This window comes from Odontomachus brunneus, unplaced genomic scaffold (assembly GCF_010583005.1).
Source record: "Odontomachus brunneus isolate Ranch 3 - 2012 unplaced genomic scaffold, Obru_v1 Obru_scaffold_107, whole genome shotgun sequence".
In the NCBI taxonomy this organism is placed as follows: domain Eukaryota; kingdom Metazoa; phylum Arthropoda; class Insecta; order Hymenoptera; family Formicidae; genus Odontomachus; species Odontomachus brunneus.
Window position 1 is genome coordinate 361,394 of NW_022639557.1, and position 20,017 is coordinate 381,410.

The window sequence follows — 20,017 nt, forward strand, 5'->3', positions numbered from 1 at the left end:
TATATATATATATATATATATATATATATATATATATATATATATAATTGATGACTTTTAAAAATCGCGTATAATATTATATCGGACAAAAGAAAGATAATAGCCACATTTAATGATAAATATAGCACATGAACAAGTGTTAGCTTTTATAACCAACGATATTTGACGACACAATGTTTAGAACACGTCGGCTATTTGAAATTCCGAAAATATGCAGATACTTTCGATAAGATGGATTCCGTAATCGGCTATTAATTATGGCAAAGCCCGATTTATACCGGGGGTCCTTTATGAACGCCTCAACGCGACGAGCATAGATAAGCTTGGTCCGCGTTTACAAGCGCTAGTCTCGCGCCGCTTAATTACTCGTACGAATAAAGCGCCGCGATCGTAAGTCTCTCAAGCGGGTCCTAAGTGAAAATCCGAAGTCGAGGCAGCACGGAGAAACGACTGTCGACGACATTTTAGATGAGAGTCGTGTCGAGATTCGTGTACACGTATGCCACAGTAAAACGTGCTCGTGTCCGATTTACTGGGCCCCTCTCAGTTATCTGATACGAAGGTCGTCGCGTTCAGTGTTATCGCGAACGGAGAGAAGTACCGACAAGGAAGTTCTCGTAACCGGCTCTTGTGAATGTTGCAGTCTAGCGGAAACGTACGGAACTCCACTACACTTCGTCTGTGCTCAGTGTTCTGTGGAATCACATTAGCTCTGTCCGCTTTAGTTGCATTTTCTACGCCTTGTTGCTTCTCTTTTACTTGCTCGCGAGCACCCGAACGTACACCTGTTTCACTTTAAGTACAGAAAGCACGGCTGGAGCGACAGACCCACTATTGTTCCGCCGTGGTAGATTCACTTAAAAGATTTTCCATTGTTCGCCCGCGATAGCTTTGATCTACGATTTCCTATTCACGATGTCGCGTATTCGAAATTCATCACGCCGTCGTGAGCATTAAGTCTATTTTTGTTTGGCGTGCTGTAAAAAAAATATACGAGATCGGGAACGTTAGATTTGAGGCTGTGTCACTCTCCTACCTCAGCGAGTATCTCTGTTGACATTTCGTGCGTTCAACGTTTGTTTTGATTTCCTACGTCATACAGCCAAGTTTTTACGCGCTCTGTACACACGGCTGTAGAGGACAATAGTCGATGTCGCTTTGTTTCGCGTATAATATTGTTGTGTCTGTCATCGTCCGCGCCTTAGTAAGCCACGGTATCGCGGTGAGTGAGTGTCGCGCGGCATAAGCGCGTGGGAAACGCTTTCCCCGAGACAAATTGGCGACGTTATCGCGCCGGCTATCGCGGAATACGCGCGCGTCACGATGAGAATCCAACCGTGCGAGAGTTCTACAAGCACGATGACGGCTGAGTCGAGCGTTAATTCGCGCACGAAAATCCACGAACCTGGTAGATTTGTGATAATATTCGCGATCGCGGTCGTTAATATTTGCATGAAATTGTCATTAACGTTTATTAACGTTCGTCCAATTTCGAGATGAATGCAGAGACTTCGAGGAAGTTTGTCTCGACTATATGTCTTAATGTAATTGGTATTCTTGATTAATTAAGATTGCCGCAATACGTTACGCGAGCGCGTTTCAAGTTTACATGTGTTGTTATGTTGAAAGTCGTGCGACATTATTCGAATTATGATCGCGAATCTAATCGCATGCACATTGGTTTTTTGAACAATATTTATTAACTATAAAAATTTTTTACGAAATTTCGTTATTTCGACGCTTCATTTCTGAAGCTTTAAGACATTATATTCGAATAAAAAAATTTAGAGTTCGAACATTTCTTTATTATTTGTATATTTAATATACTTTTTTAACTAAGTTAATATAAACATTAAATTTGAGCTAAAGATATTTAAATTGTTAATTGCACAGGATCTTGTTTGAAATTAATTATATTAGAACTTGGATATTTCGAATCTTTGAATATATTTTGAAAATCTAAAGCTTCAAAATCGAATTATTCGAGACTTCGAATTTCAATCTCAAACGTCGAATTATATTGAAGCTTTGAAGCTGCGAATATATCAAATAATATTATGTCTAATATTCATAAATCTAATCCGCAAAATTATCTCTTTCCTGTTGCAGGTTTGGAGATGAACGATCGGCCATGGTGAGTGAAAAAATTAGGTCAAAAATTCAAGGTGACAGTTATATCTTAGGTGATGGGTTCGTTGCCGAAATTCCACAGAAATCAGTGCGATTTATTCTGTAGATCTTTTGCATGTTTAGATACAAGCCGTTAAATGAAACAGTGGTATGAATAAAATATATATATATATTTTTTTTTATTTTGAAAGAAAAAGAGTATTCATGAAAATATGCGGTGCATAAAATCTATTGTTGCAAATTGTCCGTAAGATTTATTATTACATTTCATATATAAAAGTCGCTTCTTCTGTCAAAGCGTTGTAAAACAAATAAGATCATGAACAGAACAGTAATGATCTTTGTTGTATTAATATGAGCATGATTTATTACTGATTTTATACCGCTTTTCATTCAACAGCTGTATTTTTATATAATTGTTTGAATATTGTCGAATAAATTTCGACCCTTGAATTTCGCAAAAAACTGCGAAGAGATCCCACATCAGAACTCACGATTAATCTCTTCGCGTTGGTAAGTTTTGCAATTACGCGTTATTTTATCTACGAGTGTATAAATTTCGCGATAGTTGCGTTTACATATTCATACACTTTTAAATTTGACTTAACTTTGCCGCGAAGTTTTTGCTGTTTACTGAACTTTCGTGTTTACGACTTTTACGATTTTCCCGTTTAATAACGGAAATAGACCATAACTTTTGCCGTTAGCGAAATGTCACGCTTCTCGAAATAAATAATTCATCACTGATTTTGCATCACTGTTCGTTCAATAGCTTTATTTGGCAAATTTGACCAAATCGCCGCGGCGTCTAGTTTTTGCTGCTTACTGTTTACGTTTGCGTCGTGTTTACAATTTTCAGATACGATTCTTTTGTTTTGTAAAATTTGCGTGAGCAGTGGGAAAGTAAGTTCGCAGAAAGACTGCGAGATAGTCTTCGTAAGAATATTGCGAAGCTGTGTCCGCACAGACATTGCGGAGTTATCTTCGCATAAATAATGCGGAGTATTATCTTCGCCAAGATATGACGAGGCCATTGCGCGTGAAAGTTCACGCCACTTGCGATTATTTCATTCTCGTATCGTGTGCTGATAAATTTCGCTCGATCGCGTTATTCGCGTTGTTTTTACTCGTATTAACGTCACGATTATTTATTCCCGGTTTTTATTCCCGGTTTGTTTACACATCATGTTTGTTTACACGCGCGTGTTGCTTTAACTATACTCGCACGGAAAAAAGGTTTGGTTGAATTAACCAAATATCTGGACGAATATGAATGTTCCAGAAATTCCGATTGAAGTAATCCGAATTCTGTTTAAGTCAACCAGATATCTTGTTAACTTAAACAGAATTCGGGTTACTTTCAATCGGAATTTCTGGATCGTTCATAATCGACCAGATATTTAGTTAATTCAACCCAACCTTTTTTCCGTGCGCTGAACGGAATTCCGCAGATTCTGAATATATCGAAATAAATCGGTCGGCATTGTGGAAAAGTACCGTAATTGCGACGTTGTCTTTCGGGAGAATTATTCGCATCTTTATTTTTCTTAGTAATTTTTCGCTCATCCATCGCAATAGAAACACGAAGTATTGCATAAGTACAAAACCCACGCGAGTTACAATATTTCTCCGAGGCGTTCTACGGATAGAATAGCGTCGTAAAATGACCGAAAATGATGACAAATGCAATTACTGTGCTCTTCGTTAGCGCGCCTGAAACGCTCGTCAATGGCCGTCCAAATAATCGCGTGTCGTGTCGCGAGTGAAATAAAGTGAAGTGCAATCGACGTGGGACGACCCATGGAGGCTGTAGTGGACGCTGCGCTACTTCCGGATATGCAGAGCGACGCAATTCGTGGGGCGCTGCAGCGGGTTTGGTGGGTGGACCAGGCCACTGGAACGTCGCTGAACTTCAGCTGCGATATGGTGAGTGCTGAATTTCAACACTCAGAGTGTCAATAATGCATGCATAGTCGCAACAATCGCATTGATTTCTCGGCGCGGAAACAATTGTTACGTCGCGTGAACTGAGATCCGTCTGTTCGTTTTGTCATAATGCCACGCCAGGAATGAACAAGTCGACAAATCGAGCGGAGGCAAAGCGGGTTCTAACGCGAGTTCAGCTGGGATTTCAGTTTCTGCGAAACGAACAAGAGTATTCCGCGACGCGCGATGTTTTAGATTTAATAAACACTTGTGAATCGAGGCAAATATTTTTCTACGGGTGGGAAAGGAACGATAATGAGATACGTAACGTAACACGATGAATGAGTGAGGCGAAGTACGATTACCGATGTAATTGTACGATCAGTGAAAACAAGCGAAACGACGATAAGACTAAGCCGGCCGGTGTGATAACGGTAATGAAAATAACCGCGAAGGTGAAACGATAGCAAAAGCGTATTGAGTAAACTGTTGCGAGTACGGTTGCTCGCGGTAATCACGGTGTCGTAATTGAATCCGGCTGCCCATCCTACTCAACTTTGCGTCAATACTGTAAGAAACCTACGGGAAAGTTAACAAAATTAAGATACATTTGTTCGAGCCCGTTTTCTTTGCCTGAATTTAAGAGATCAATTTTCCATCGACTCGCAATTATTATTTCCGCACACATACACAAATTTGGGGGTGTTCAAATTTAATAATGCCGAACGAAAAAAAAGGTTTGGTTGAATTAACCAAATATCTAGTCGAATATGAACGACCCAGAAATACCGATTGAAGTAACCCGAATTCTGTTTAAGTCAACCAAAAATCTTGTTAACTTAAACAGAATTCGGGTTACTTCAGTCGGAATTTCTGGGTCGTTCATATTCGACCAGATATTTGGTTAATTCAACCAAACCTTTTTTCCGTTGCTATATGTACATATATATACATTCGCTGATATAAAAATATTAAAAAAATAGAAAAACATTTATTTGATAGATATTGATAACATATTTATTTGCATTAATATGCATATTTTTATTGAGAAAACATTTTTTTCTTTTAATGGGAAAATATGTATTTTCCTGAAATCATTGCTTTTCGCGGAAACAATTGTTTATTCTACTTAAACAAGAGAATTTAGACTTAAATGTGTTATCAGTAATAAGTAATAAGTGTTTCCTATTAGTTAGATATTTCTTCTGTCACACAGTGTACCCTTATTAGGTGCACGAACAAGAATTTATTTCGCTAGAAATCGATAATTAATTAGCGTCAATAATGAGGCGATTAAAGAGTCTTAAACCTTCCAATTAACGCGCTTTCTACTCGAGCCCCAGATATTGATATCGCGTCGACACATCGAAGATAAGGATATCGGAGTTACAAATATTTCTCTTATCGCGCGTTTAGCGTCGAGTCGCGGTGGTCGTATATCGTTGCGCGTTTAATTCGCTTAATATACGTGGCGCGCGTCCGGTGTCAACGGCGAGTGCAGAGAATCTAACGGGCGCGTTTAGCGAGAAATGCGCCACCGGAATGTGGAGCCGAGGTATGGCGAGAATTCCTTTGGCGTTGTTTTAGAGACGCCGGCGGCGGCTGGTTCCCGCACGGTCGACGCCAATGCAAATCGCTACCGATGCATCACGGAGCTGTCAACCGTCGGTTGCGTTCGCGATAAAGTTTCCCGTTCGTCCGCTTCGACGGGCCGGAGAAACAGGCCGGCCGATACGCAACGCCTGCGTCGCCGTTCCCCCGCGTCCACGTCGACGAACTGACGCGAACGTACGCGTTTGCACGAATAATCTGCGAAAACTAGCGAGATAAAGCGCGTTTCTTCTGAAAGCGCGCGAATAATATTTTCGAGTGTCCTTCGCGCCGGCTATTACTCCGACCGTAGTTCCGACTGGAATGCCACGCTCTCGCGCCGTGAAATCGAAGAATTCTTCGCTCGGGGTTCGATTAGGAATTGCTAATTTTCATGATTTATGGCAGCTACTTTCTATTCACGAAACTTATAACACGGTTAACGAGAATCTTCATCCGTGCCTGTTGGATGCCCCGCACGGCTCTCCCCGTTGATTTATCCGGCAATTCGAGATTCTCGTCTGTAGCGCCGAAAGGCGACGGAGTCAATTTAGCAATTATAATTCACTAGACATTTTAATAGATTGGCCGCATGTGTGATTGAGGAAACCGAAATTCATATATGCACATGCGAATCGAATTAATCGAAATTAAATTTATGCCACCTTTCACGATTCTTTGAGAAATACTGAAATCGCGGCGAATTCTTGCTAAAATCGTGTTATTTTACATCTATAAGAGAGAGAGAGAAAGAGAGCTCTCTCGCGCGCGCGTTAAAATGTGATCCGCGGATTTGTCTGCACACCTGCGAGCGCTACGCAGGGCGGCGTCGTCGAAAAACTGCTTGCTCGGACGAGACGGGCAAGTACGTCATTATTTTGCGCTTCCCTTAAGGAAACGGTGGCTTTTTCGAGCGGGACGAGCAGGAGGTGGAAGAAAGAAGCCGTCGGCGGCGTTTCTCTGAGCGCGCGCCATTCTTATGCACGAGCGTGCGGACGCGAGCGGAATTGTTCGCGTGTACACGTCGGGGAAATCTCATTTCGGCCGATCCGCGCGATGGTGTCCCGTCGATCGGCAAGGATTAATTGCTCGCGGATAAAACGGTCGCGGGCAGGTAGGCGGGCTCGCGCGTTGACCAACATGGAACACGGCGGAACAGCGGCTTCCTACGCTGCTGCTTCTTGTTCTGCGGCTTCCAGAAGGAAACTAATTAAGACTCGGTTACGTTGCTACCACGAGGATAGCTGCGCCGTCGATCAACATGGGAGCGTGCACCGCCAGTTTTGTTGCACGGTAAATATGGCCTTGTCGGGCGGCAAACTTGAAATTGGGCGGGGATCCCGAGGTATCTTACGCCAAGGTGTACTTTCTCTCCTTTTAACGCAAAGAGTAAGTGCTCAACCAACCCCTAGAGAGAGGAGAGGTGGAGACTTTACGACATAATTTGTCTGAGAAAGCACAAGTTATTATTATTGAGGATTACACGGATGAAACTAATTCATTCGCGGCAGGACGAGCGCGTCCGTCCGTCCGTCGTGAGATATACGAGGTGCAAGTCTCGAAGTTCGTCTCGAAAAGCATGTCGCGTTCTTCTTAGCGAGGAGAAAAAGAGGAGGGTTATTTATAAGGGGACGTTTTCCGCGAGAAAGTACACGCGCACCGTTGAAGTTTCGGTAGTAAAAAAAGCGAGAAAAAAAGAAGGAGCTGGCGAGACGACGAGAAATCTTATGGTGCAACCACGACGACGTGGAACGTCGTCGGCACTCGGTCGATAGTCACACCACCATCGGAGCGGCGCGTAACCACCACTACCTCCGCCGGCATTACCACCACCGACGAGCCACCCACCCGTGGGGTTCCCCTTGAAAGAGCTTTCCAAGGGTGGTGTTGCTATCGACCCAACCTGCTGCCTCCCGTGAGAGCTGTATGCTAAATTTTCAGAATCAACGCAGCTCCGGAGTCTCGGACACGGAATAGAGAAAGGGAGAAAGAGGGAGAGGGAGGGAGCGAGAGAGAAAGAGAGAGAGAGAGAGAGAGAGAGAGAGAGAGAGAGAGAGAATAACGTAACCGTGGTTAACCGAAAAATATAGATCCATACCCGACGACAGTGATTGCACCCCTCGAAAGCTTTTCGATATTCCGCGAGTGCTTATTTTACGAAAGAGAGGGGGAAAGAGAGACACGCGCGTACACAGGCAGAGAATCCGAGGTCTCTGAGGTAAAATTTGCGATTCCAATGTGAAAATCGATTTTCATAGACTTGCGCGATACGATACACGCAAGATAGTGTATATACAGCATGTATAACAGCACGTAATAAAAAGAGAAAAATTACATCAGGTTCCTCCTCACACAGGCACGCTATTGTGCAAGAGGGAGTACCCGTCGAATCTTATAATTTCTTACATTTATCATATAAATAAGTAGAGAAGAATCTGTTGCTCGATCAATAATACGAGTAAGGGCTATGAATAGAAATTCTCTTGACTATAATTTCGACGCGGCGTCGCTGAATTGTTTCGCGCAGGTGCAATTTAAAATTTTACCTCCGCACGGACACTTTATTGCGACTCTTATCACGCTTCTCAAAGTGCACGTTGCTCGCGAGAAAACTGTTGAGCAAAATTCGTGCAACAAAATCTATCCCCATCTCCCTCCTCCTATTTCCCGCATTACGCGCATTTCACGACGAGAAATGTCCAAGTTACACGATTGCGTTGGCACGCAATCGAGTCGCTCATGAAGACTCAGAGAGCCCTGGGGGATCTTCGATTCTGTCCGCGCTGTCGTTTATCGCACGACCTGCGTCGGGTATGTCTGCACGCGTAACAATCCACGCGTAAATTAGCTCTTTATAAGTTTTATAAATAACAAACGAGAGCATACGGTAACTAATAATAGCTTCTTCAAACACTATCTTGCAGCAAAAGATCCGCGCGCTAGAGACCGATATTCTGTCTCTCTCTCTCTTTCTGCATTTTATTTCTAAGCCATCGGGGGCACAACACGTCGAAATATCCTTCCGCGTTCGCCGATAACGGAGAAACGATAGCGGCGCGTGTTTTACCTCGTCCTTCGGTTATATACGTACACAACGCACGTGTGCGTTTCTTCGCTATTGTGCATTGGCAATATTGTATTTTATCTCTTCTCCCTGCCTTTATCCTATTTTTATATATACACATATCCCCCCTTATGTGCACGCGGCGGGACCCTTTCCCTCACTGTCTCCCTCTCACTCGCTGGCGTCTGTTTTCTTGTCCCTCCCGGTAAATCAGGCAAAGGCGGTCTGCACGGCGAGCGAGAGGCGACACTCCGTGTTCCTTTATTCGCGCTGCGCGCCGTTTCGAGGAACGAGACCCGCAGATTCCTAACCGAAGAATCACAATCGGGGGATCTCTCTCGCGGCGATCCACGGGTGTCCCCTGGCCTCCCGAGGGGAAGTCTCGCGCGTCTCCACGTAGATTCCTGCGGTAGTCTCGGTACCGTTCGTTGGAGGAAGACAGACAGAGGGAGAGAGGGAAAAAGAAAGAAAGAGCGAGAGAGAGAGAGAGAGAGAGAGAGAGAGAGAGAGAGAGAGACGGCCGACGCGGCGAACGGACAGGGACAGGGACTGAAGAGACTGCCTTCCTCACGTTCGTTTCGACTCCTTTCGGTGTTAACTCGCGCGACGCGGCCAGACGACGAATGACGGCATATTTCTCATTGGGGCCCGACGCGCATTCTTTTTTCCTTGGCGCGGTCCCGGCGTGTTTATGCAGATACATTCGCGACACGGCGCGACTTTGGGAGAAAACGCGCGGCCCACGCGTGCATCGGCGCGCATTAGCCGGCCAAGCGTTAGCGAATTATGCGCTATTGCGCAATTAGGGATGAGAGGCGACGTCTTTCTCACTCTTTCCTTTTTCGCGTAGGTTAGATTCTCTTGTGGCCGGGCCATCTAGAGGAAACGTGGAGGTGGCGGTGCATACATACATCTTGTGGGTACGCTTTTGCTCGGCAACGAGCGCGCGAGCACCACCGAGCTGTTTGCACCTACGCGCCTCGACGTTAACCTGGATTTACTCGAGCGCGTCTAAATTTAAGCCTTTCCCCGCTGGTACGGACTCCATTCAACAATACCTCGCCTCTCCTTAATGCATAAATCACGAGACAAAGATATGAGTCCACGTCGATGAACAGCCGCGAACGATCGGGCTTCTATGCCCGCATAGAAGTTCTACAAAATTTTTTATATACTTAAAGTTATTGCAAGATTTACGTGCATTAGTCTATCGGGGAAATTATTCAGAAACTCAACGTGTTATATTCAGTTCGTAACGTGAAACAAAGACCAGAGAAAATACTGGGAAAACTTTAGGTTTCCCCCACTTGGAGTCACATTTTGAAACATTATATTTCTAACCAGAATCCATAATTATTATGGAAAATCGATTCCAAGTAGATCCCAAGAAATTTTTTATGCGTCTTGTCGCGCGAAGAATCGCAGGAGAGTTGTAATTTCTCCATTTATGCGCGACTACCTACCCACCTGCCTGCCTACCTACCTACAAAAAGTTAACGATTGCATACCATTAACGACTGTTTGCGTTCTCGATTTGGTCAATCCGAGCGAGCCCGAGCGCCGTGAGTTTTTCCGCATATTACCGGTAACACTGTAATCCGGGAAGGCATAGCGAATCGCTAACCAGGAGTTAGCCCGACCGGACCGTCGGTCCGCAACCTGTTCGCGTTGAACGGATCGAGCGCGGTGTTCTACCTAACATTGTCTCGTTTCACGTTGGCGCTTTGTAAGGTAAATAAAGCCCGCGGGCCGCTACGGGATTGCCGATAAATCGTCCCTAATGGCACCTTCTTCCGGTCAGCGACGAGGCGAATGCTCGCTCGCGCGCGATATCGTGTTTCCTCGAGCGCGTCGAGAAAAAAGCAGACTGGGGAGGTGATCATCCACCGCCCCCGGTTTCAAAACGAAACGAAGAGTCACGAGCAATTCCGTCCGACAATCCGGCTACTAACGACGACCGGTTTGACGATCGCGTAATTGTTATGTGAAAAGCGCGTTGCAGCTGAAGACGAACGACAAGGAACGCGGTGAAGGACGACATTAGAAGCGCGGCGTGTGGCTCGTTTTCGCGCGTGGTGATTATCGGAAAATAGTAAATCTAATATAGAACCGGTTAGCGTCTACGGGAACTTGCTCGCATTATTAAAATCGTGTCCTTAATGTCTGTTAAGCACGCAGTTGGTCTGATCGATCCACAATGTTTTCCAAGTAGACCGTTTAAGGGTCGTCTACGCGGTCACAGCTACGTGCTAAAGTCATGGCACTAATCTGTGAATCGATCGTGTATCTAATTCTTTCGCGTCGACTGAAAAGTGAAAAGTTTTACTAATTTTATCATTAAATTGCTTGTAATAAATTAATTTTCTCGCTGAATGCAAGTTGTATACAGAAAGAAATTTATTTGTGGAACATGGAAAAAAGATTTGGTCGAATTAACCGAATATTTAGTGAAATATGGGTGGATGAGAATTTGGTTTAAGTTAACAAGATTCTGCTTAATTCTGCGGAAATCTTGTTTGGTTAATGACTCGTTCATTGAACTTGTCGTTTCGTTGAAATAGAACTTTTCATTTTTCACGAATTTGAGGAAATACGGAGAGAATTTTTTGGTGAAAACTACTATAGAATTTTTTATAGTCGAGGAATAGATCGACATTTTGCATCATTCTTTTATTTCATACGTGCTAGTCAGATTGTAGAAGAATTGAAATGTACCATTAACACTCTCTTAAAATGAATCAGTGAAACATCATTGAAAGCAGTAAATATACACTGATTTGCAGCTATAAGTACAGCACTGAAACTACTCAGTGCTATATTTATAACTGATATCAGTGACTATTCATTAATTCACTTTAAGAGAGCACACTTTCTAGCGAAATTTACTATGTTCCTTAGTAAGACAGACCTTACTGTGACAGTCTCTATTCCTGCACATTACTAATAGTATACAATAAAATTGAAAAAATTAAATAAAAAAAACTACAATATTCTCTCTTCGTGTAGGTCCATGATTGATTCACAGATTAGTGCTACGACTTGAACACGTAACTGCGACCTTTTTATAGACGATCCTTCAATGCCTCACGGATCTTTTTTTTCGTTACCCCCGGATAGACCTGATACGAGTCGAAAGAGGCTTTCGATCGTGACGTTTCGCTGTGTATCGAAGTGCTGCGCCGTAAGGGGATTTATCGCGAAGAGTGGCAGGCTGTAATCTCTACAGCGCAATCTATCACGAATAACTAACGTCGCAGCGCGGATGCACCCGCGAGTGCGTGTGTTTGCAGGTACGCGCGTACACGCGAGTCGCGGTTTCACCTGCCTCGAGAGCAGAAGACAAAGGGAGGGGGGGTGTCGCCTTGGTTCTCTCTTGTTTTCCCATTTATACGGCGGCGGCGGCGCGAGGAAAGGTCGCGCCGAGCCCCGGCGGTTCGGAAGTGGGCTCGGCGTGCGACTCCTGTAAAACGCTCGCGTGGGAGGGAGAGAGGCAAGGAAAGAGGCGAAAAAATCCGGTGGAGCGAGATACGCTCGTTGAGCTTTTCCGCGAAACAACGGAACGGAAGCAACGTGCGGCGGGCGTGCGTAATGCGCGAAAATAATTACGTTTAACCTTTGTGTGCACGTCGTCGAGGAACGGGGGGAGGGCGGGGAGAGACAGAGAGAAAAAGGATCGCGTCCGTTACACGCTACGTCGCGAAAAATGCCGGCGAGAGGGAACGCAGAAGGAGTTATATTCGAGCCGCGAGTGCCGGGCGGTATAAAGCACAGTCGCGTACGTCGTCTTGGGGTCTTGACGTCGCGTCAGATAGCAGGATGTCGACTCGGGGCTCGCCAAGGTACTTTCGACGCTGATTCCATCCGAATCTGTTGTGTCATGGCGCAAAAATGCGCGATAAGCGGCGCACAAAAAAAGAGAGAGAAAGAGAGTGAGAGACGCGGAAAAGAAACGGGATTGGAGGTGTTAACAACTTGTAAGCACATAAAGTCCAACTGGCGAATCATAGGTTCTCAAATATTGGGGCTTGATAGACGGCGATATCTCCTATCGCTACTCCTCCGTATCGCGCGCTTATCGATAAATCCATACATCGACTGTCGTCGAGTTCATAGCACGCGAATTTTACAAAGCGCCCGTGAAGCAGCGCGCGCTGTATTTATTTCTCCGTATCGATTGCGAAAATCCTTCGTAGCCTCCGGTCGGTAGCGCTGACATGAGTCATGTGAATGCAAATGCGCGTGTTACCTCACGATGATCGAGAATAACGCGATGGAGAATGACGAAATGATAAGTCCGCCCGTAAAAGGCGCGCGTGCATTGCGAACGCGCATTATCATTGTTCCCTCCTGTTCGTTCTTCATTAGAAGTCAGAGGCAGATAATTAAGCTCCTTCGATATCAGCTACTCGTGTAACTGGAGAACGATTCATTCACAAGAGTTGAATACAGCCGAGAGCTCAAATCATCCAGTTTTGCGTGTTTGTTGTATCCTACATTGAAAGCAATGCTTGAAAATACATTTGCGAGATATGAAGTTTACTCAATATTTTACTGAATAAGTTTATTCACAAAAATAAACTTTATTTCGCAGCAATAAATTTTATACACGGAAGAAGATTTTTTCTTCAAAAATCAAGGTTTGGTTTAGAATATTTATAAACCAAACAAGATTTCTGGTTAATCAGAATTTAAACACAGAATTTTGGTAACTTCTCAACCGTAATTCTGGTTAGTTCAAATTTTTCAGCAGATCCTCGGTCAATCTGACAAAATTTTATTTTCCATGTATTCCACAAGTATAATAAATAGCTAAGTATTTCTTCTCTGCGTTTAACGAAAAAATTAATTCATTATGAACAATCATGAACGTTCGCGTTAGATAACACTATTTCGACAAGTTAGCAGACGCGATCCGTCAACGAGTAATACGAATCCAATGTTGCGCGCGAAGACGAAACTTCATCTTGACGTTCCATCAAAGGAGCCTGAACGAAGTTTAGTCGCGAGAGTAATAACGATCTCGTGGAGGCGAAATGCCAATACGACGACGACGACGACGACGACGACGACGACGACGACGACGACGACGCTCTTTTCCGCGGATTTATCTAATATTTCCTCCCCATGTTGCCCCGCGCGCCACGACGTAACACGGGAGAGAGCCGTAAACTTTTGTGTTGACAACTCGAGGCAAGAAAAGAAGAAGAAAAAACGAAACAAAGTGCGCGGCCGGCGGCGTAGATTTAAGCGCTCCCCGCGCTTCTCTCCTTCTGGCCTTCGCAAACATTTCTCTTCTTTCATTAAGCCTACCTCTTTTCGCGAAGAGCGCGCGCCGGATCGCCATTCACGGATTTTTTCGGCGCGGGCCTCGGCTCTCGGACGCGTCGAAAAGCCACTGGAGCCTCCGCGAATCCATTTGCAAAACGGTCGGATACGTCCTTGACGAGTCGGGGGTCGCGTCGAGTGCGCCAAAGTACACTTTTGACACGACGGACAAAGCGCGCGAAATGTATTCTCGCCCGCTACCTCGCGGGCTTCTCGCGGGAGGGAGGCCGCGTGTCTCCTCGCGAAACGCGTGCGGTTTCGATCGATCGCGCCGTTGTAACTGCGAGGCAAGCGCGAAAAGGTGAACGACGAAGGGCTGGCGAGAGAACGCATTAGTCCTCAGACGCGTGAACCTTCTCTCTCGCGCGCATTCTACCCCAAAATAAAATTACACAAAGAGTGTCTGCTCGACACGCGAAGGAAAGCTTCGTGAATTTTCGGCCGTTCTCCCTCAGATGTTCGCGTAGAATCAGAACGTACTTGAATGAATATTTCAACGGGCCAACGACATGGTGTTCTCAGTATCTCTTAGACTTTAAAACGTGTTGGAGAGAAGTGTAAGACTCTCGTGCTTGGCAAAATTAAAGCATAGTCTTTGGCGAGATAATTTCGACAGAAATCGCTCCAACGCGGATAAGATCTTTCGAAGACTTCCGGTTACTTTAGATAGAAAAATATTTCGCGAGGTTAACATCTCAGATAACATAACACATCCTGAGATCGTTCCAGATATGTGTAGGATGATTCTGGGACATCTTGTGCTATTTGGGACTTTTTATGTTAGTTCGGGTTATCTGGGATAAAGGAAATCGATAAAAAACGCGAAAAATAGAAATAAAAATGAACAAAATTTTGACACACATTTCAACTAAAAAATAATATTTTATCGCCGTTAAATTGGAGGCATTTGACTGTCTGTTTGAGCGTTTAGAATCAATTTGGAAATAACACGGGTGAGACTGCGAGAACCACAACGGAGAACCCCTCGATCTCGTTAATGATTTATGGTCTCTTCCAACGCGAGCTGGTCTATAAAATCGCTCTATGTGGCTTAACGCGTTGTCGCCCGAAAGCCCCTCAATGAAGAGCCCATAAAATAATCGGTGCTGGGCGAAATTGTATCGCTTTCCGATGTTACGTGCACACCGCACTCGACCCGGTTTTATCTATCGGTTTATCCGAGGCAGGCATCGGCGACATAATTCACCTTCTCGCCGGCATTCGGAACGAGTCAATTATAGCGCGTTCTAATTGCGCCGACGACGTGGCCGCGCCCGAGCGAGTTGTAAAAGGGATCCAGACGAGCCCTGAAATATCCAAAAGGGTCGCTACGAAAGAGAGAGAGAGAGAGAATCGGTCGCTCGTAGACGTCTACCACCTGCAGAACGATATATCACCGCAAACGACACAACTCCGGTCTTTTTTATTGCTCCGCCAGATGACGAGCAAAACGACACTGTGGTAATTATTGCCTTAAGTATCGCGTTCGGTTCACCTTCGGCGGAAGCCAGTTTTCATCTCCCACGTCTTACCATTTTTAGTAAAGATAAATGTAGAAGTATTTATTGCGTTACACGAGAGGTTATCCTACATTCGCGGAAAGAAAGAAACGTATAAAATAGTTTATCGAACTGTATACGTCGATTCTATATATAAATCTCGTAGAGCCATCTATATAGTCACTACACGAAAGAAAGAGGTTTGGTTGGATTGAGCAAACGTCTGGTGAAATATGAACAAACTAGAAAATTCCGATTGCTTTTACGAGAAAAAATTGCTTCTTCGTTCGTTTATATTTCACCAAACATTTGCTCAATTCAATCAAACTTTTTTCGTCATGTAGTGATGACTATATAGACAACAATTATACGAGCTTTGTAGCTATATAGACAACAATTATACGAGCTATGTAGAATCAATATAATTATATCAGTAAACTATTTTGCAGTTTATTGCAGCTAAAGAGTGTTTGCGCGAGAACTACGCTATATTTCTTTAATTCTCTATATATATTTCTACACTGAGAGAAAAAATATCTAAGAAATAGAAGATTTTTATTCGAGATGTGTGTTGTGGGTATCAATAACATATTTATTTATATTAATGTAGAATATTTTTTAAATAGAGAAGTATACACTTTCTTAAAACCTGAACCTGAACTCTTCGTGAGAGCAATTGTTTATTCTGTTCAGATAAAAGAATTTGGATTTAAATATGTTTAGTACCCACTAAATAGATATCTTTTACTATTCACATATTCTTTCTCTCGGTTAAGTTCTTTCGGTCGGTCATATTCTTTCTCTGATTAAGTTTTACTGACAATAACTACGAAATAATTGACTAAACTACATACATTGCTTCTATTTACAAAACTCGTAAAGTTGTCGTCATTATCTCTGAACATTTCAATTTCATCGCGTAGTTTAAGTGGTGCTTTTAACTTTGGACAATTTTCCTGAAAGACGTTTACTGTATATCGTTCGTATCTCTTATAAAAAAACGTACGATCTAGCAATAATTTCGAGGTAGCGCGAGACTCCACGTTTCCCTTATTCTGCGAAATGAATTCCAAAGTATTGTTTCACTGCCGCTGCATTGTTTAGGACTTTCCTGCGTGCGCATGCACAGGTAGTGTTACGAGGAACTCGACGAGGTACGCGACTCCGAGTGCACTCCGAATGTACACGGCGGCTCCGGTCGAGGGTTAAACTTGCGACTTCGCGTAACGAAACAGTTTGGAGTCACGCGAGTTCTCCCGAGATGATAAGATAACATCGCTCCGACGATCGGCGCGATTGTCCTAAACGCGACGAAGAATATTCGAGGATTCTCTTGACTACACGAAGCCGAGAATTCCGAGATTGCGGGACGTACAACTGATGCTGAACAATACTGCGATACGGTCGAGATATCAATTTCTCCGGCCTCTCAAAATATCTCGATACTTCAGGATATTCTCGTATTTTGGAAGTATAATGGACCAATATCGCGCAGCTTCATATCCGATACACATTACGCAAGTTTATATACACAGCAGTGACTGTCCGCGTGTTTCCTTTTCCAACTATAAATTATTAATAATCCCGCGGAACCGTTTTGCCAGAACGCGATATTTCCTTTACTCGTTTGGAATCTTTCAAAATGTATAGACCCCAAGAATATTGATTTGCATTGGACAATTGTGTCGAGATTTCGAGAGATATTAATATCGTTTTCCCTCTCGTTCCCTACACGAAGAAAACAATTCGGTCAGTGCAACTGAATTTTCTGTTACTCGGAGACCAAATGAAAAACTCAGGAACAGAAAGACTTCTGCAGGAAGTTTCTGTCCAGCCAATTGCTATCAGTACCTTACCTCAGGCGAGTTTAATGCAGTTCTGAACGGTCAGACAAGTGTTCCCGATCGCACAGTAACAGAGATATTATTTCTCGTCAGCAAGTTGTTCATCCGGGGTCCCGCTCAGTTGCACGAACTGAAATTTTTTTTTCCCGCAAGCACTCTCCGATGAGTGCCTTTTGATACTCTCATCGGCGCGCCGTTCTCCGATGTATTCTCAGACAACGCCGTGGTAACAAAATTAACAACGTCGACGACGGCTACACGCCGTCGGGAGATTTGCGACGCAAATATGTACAGTGCGTTCGCGGCGAATGTAATTAGGCGTTACGACGCCGTTGCAGCGACGGTGTCGCGGGAGCGGCTCCTTTGCGGACCCTCCGAGCTACGAACTTGCCGACTACAAAGCAGCAGCAGCGGCCTCCTCCTTCTCCTTATCGTCCCGGCGATCATAAATATCCGATTCATCCGCCGGGAAAATTAAGGCACGATAAAGCGGCGGCTTAGCGACGCTTAGGCTCTCGCTGCTCGCCGAATCTGAACGACAAGGAGAACGCGGATGCAAATAATCGCGAGTGCGAAAAATACACGCGTCCGTTAATGGCACGTCCTGCGCGCATATATATATGCGTGTGCACGCGGCGCGAATTTAACGAGAGGACGCCGGTACACGCCGGAAGCTGCGCGCGATAGTCGTAAAAAGGCTGACAGATAAACGTCGGCTGCGGTTTCGCAGCGCTTCTTTTTCGTCGCGACAGATCGCATCCCGGCGTGGGTGTGCGCGCGCGCGCGCGGTCCAAACACGCGCTAACATTCTGTCACGAGCGGGCTTTTCCCTGTGATTTACGTCCGCGTAGCATCGGGCGTATCCCTCGATGTGCGCGCTCTCGCGACGGATTCGATTACGCGAACTCGCTTCGACAAACGCGCTCGTTGTCTCTCCATTCTCTCTCTCACACTCTCTCTCTTTCGACGTTGAACCCTAGTCAAGGTCGTCTGCGACTTTGCATTGTTGCACGCGTTTATGGTAATGTCTTATGCGCGTCACAACAGAGTTAGCAGCGAATAAAGGGGTACGACATTCGCGCGTAATAATCGTGACGCGGTCAGAGGGCGATCACGGTTTCCGTTCGGAAACTTGGTGTCTGTAATATCGCGAAACTTTCATTTGCTAGTTAATGCTGTTGGTTTTTTTAAATCATGGGATTTTGAAGAGAGGATTGATGGGTAGAGGGCAATTGTAATTTCGGTGTATCGAGTTCTCGGAGATTAACAGGCGAATCGCGTTAGGCGGATCGATGAGACTGCAAATTGCAACAAGTCACAATGTGTGCCGCGGTGTAATTTATATATGTCGCCGCGACTGTGAAACACGTTTATGTATAATAGTCGGTGTGCTAATTCGGCGATCATAATGCGCGTTATAATAGCTTGTAATGCGCAACGCATTTTGCCGACGGGAGATTCGGTGTTGGCGCTATGAAATGCAGAAAGCACAAACAGAGTTTGTACGGTCAACGGGGGTATCAAGCAAATAAGCATCCTCGCCATTCTCGCGGGATAACAATGATTGCACTGTATTAAGCACTCCCGTGTGTACACGTCTGATACAAAGTATAACGTGTCTATTCGCAGCTCGTTCGCATCCTGTTCGCGCGGCCGGCGAAATTTATTTGCAGGTCAAGCGCGCGCGCGCGCATCATGCACCTCTTTTTTGTATCGTACAAAGCCTGAAATATTCGTCGTGCACAAGTCTACTTGTCAAATTGATTCACGCGCGAAACGGAGCTTCCGCTTTTGGTATTCTTGAAAAGAAAATTTACACAATATTTTTCGGAAGATCGCACATCAGCAGTCAATCTTGTCGAACTCTCTCTAGCGGGTAACATTCGTGACAAATGCCTCGCGCGGCTACTCGGATGCAGGTTTCTTTTGGTTGCTCCGATGTCTGTCAGTCTGTGCTGACTGTTAAGCCGCCGTTATCCCGAACATGCCGATCGTCAATTCTTGCGTCTCTTTTTTCCAAGGCGACTCCGATTGTCATTTTTTTCACACGCGTTAAGAAGAATACGAAAAGGTCGGACTTCCGGTCTCGCTATTTAGATAGGAAAGGGCGAGTAGGAAGGGACGGACTTATTTAATGGAACATAGATCCTAGGCTTTCGACTGTGACGCTTTCCGCCGGTATGGATTTGCATAGGGAGACGTGGCTTCGTTGGTAGTAGAGAGCAGAATTGCAATCAAGATCCGTCGTCCGAGCCGAAGCCCGAGAAACAGCACGTTGTCTCTCTATTTCGTTTCATCTTTCTCTCACTCTCTCTCTCTCTCTCTCTCTCTCTCTCTCTCTCTCTCTCTCTCTTCTCTGTCTCTCTCCGCCTTTGCAAGAGAAGCAGCGAACAGCGACATGGAGGATGAGAAAGGCAGAGGAGATGGAGGAGGCTGTGCTCTCCGGAATATATGCTACGCGGCTCTCGTGGATGCTCGTTTGCAGCATTCGCAGCAGACTCGAGCGGAGAGCAACGGGAAAGAGTTAAGGGGGGAAGAGAAAGCATGTCGAAACGAGACAGTAGGAGGGAAAGGGACGGCCATAGAGAGAGAGAGAGAGAGAGAGAGAGAGAGAGAGAGAGAGAGAGAGAGAGAGAGAG

At 44.8% G+C, this 20,017-nt stretch overlaps 1 protein-coding gene across 3 annotated transcripts in view; it reads right to left on the minus strand.

The window, feature by feature from the left end:
• Window positions 1-20,017, minus strand: part of LOC116849135 (frizzled-2) — a 97,921-nt gene that overhangs the window by 18,390 nt on the left and 59,514 nt on the right. The window lies entirely within an intron of this gene.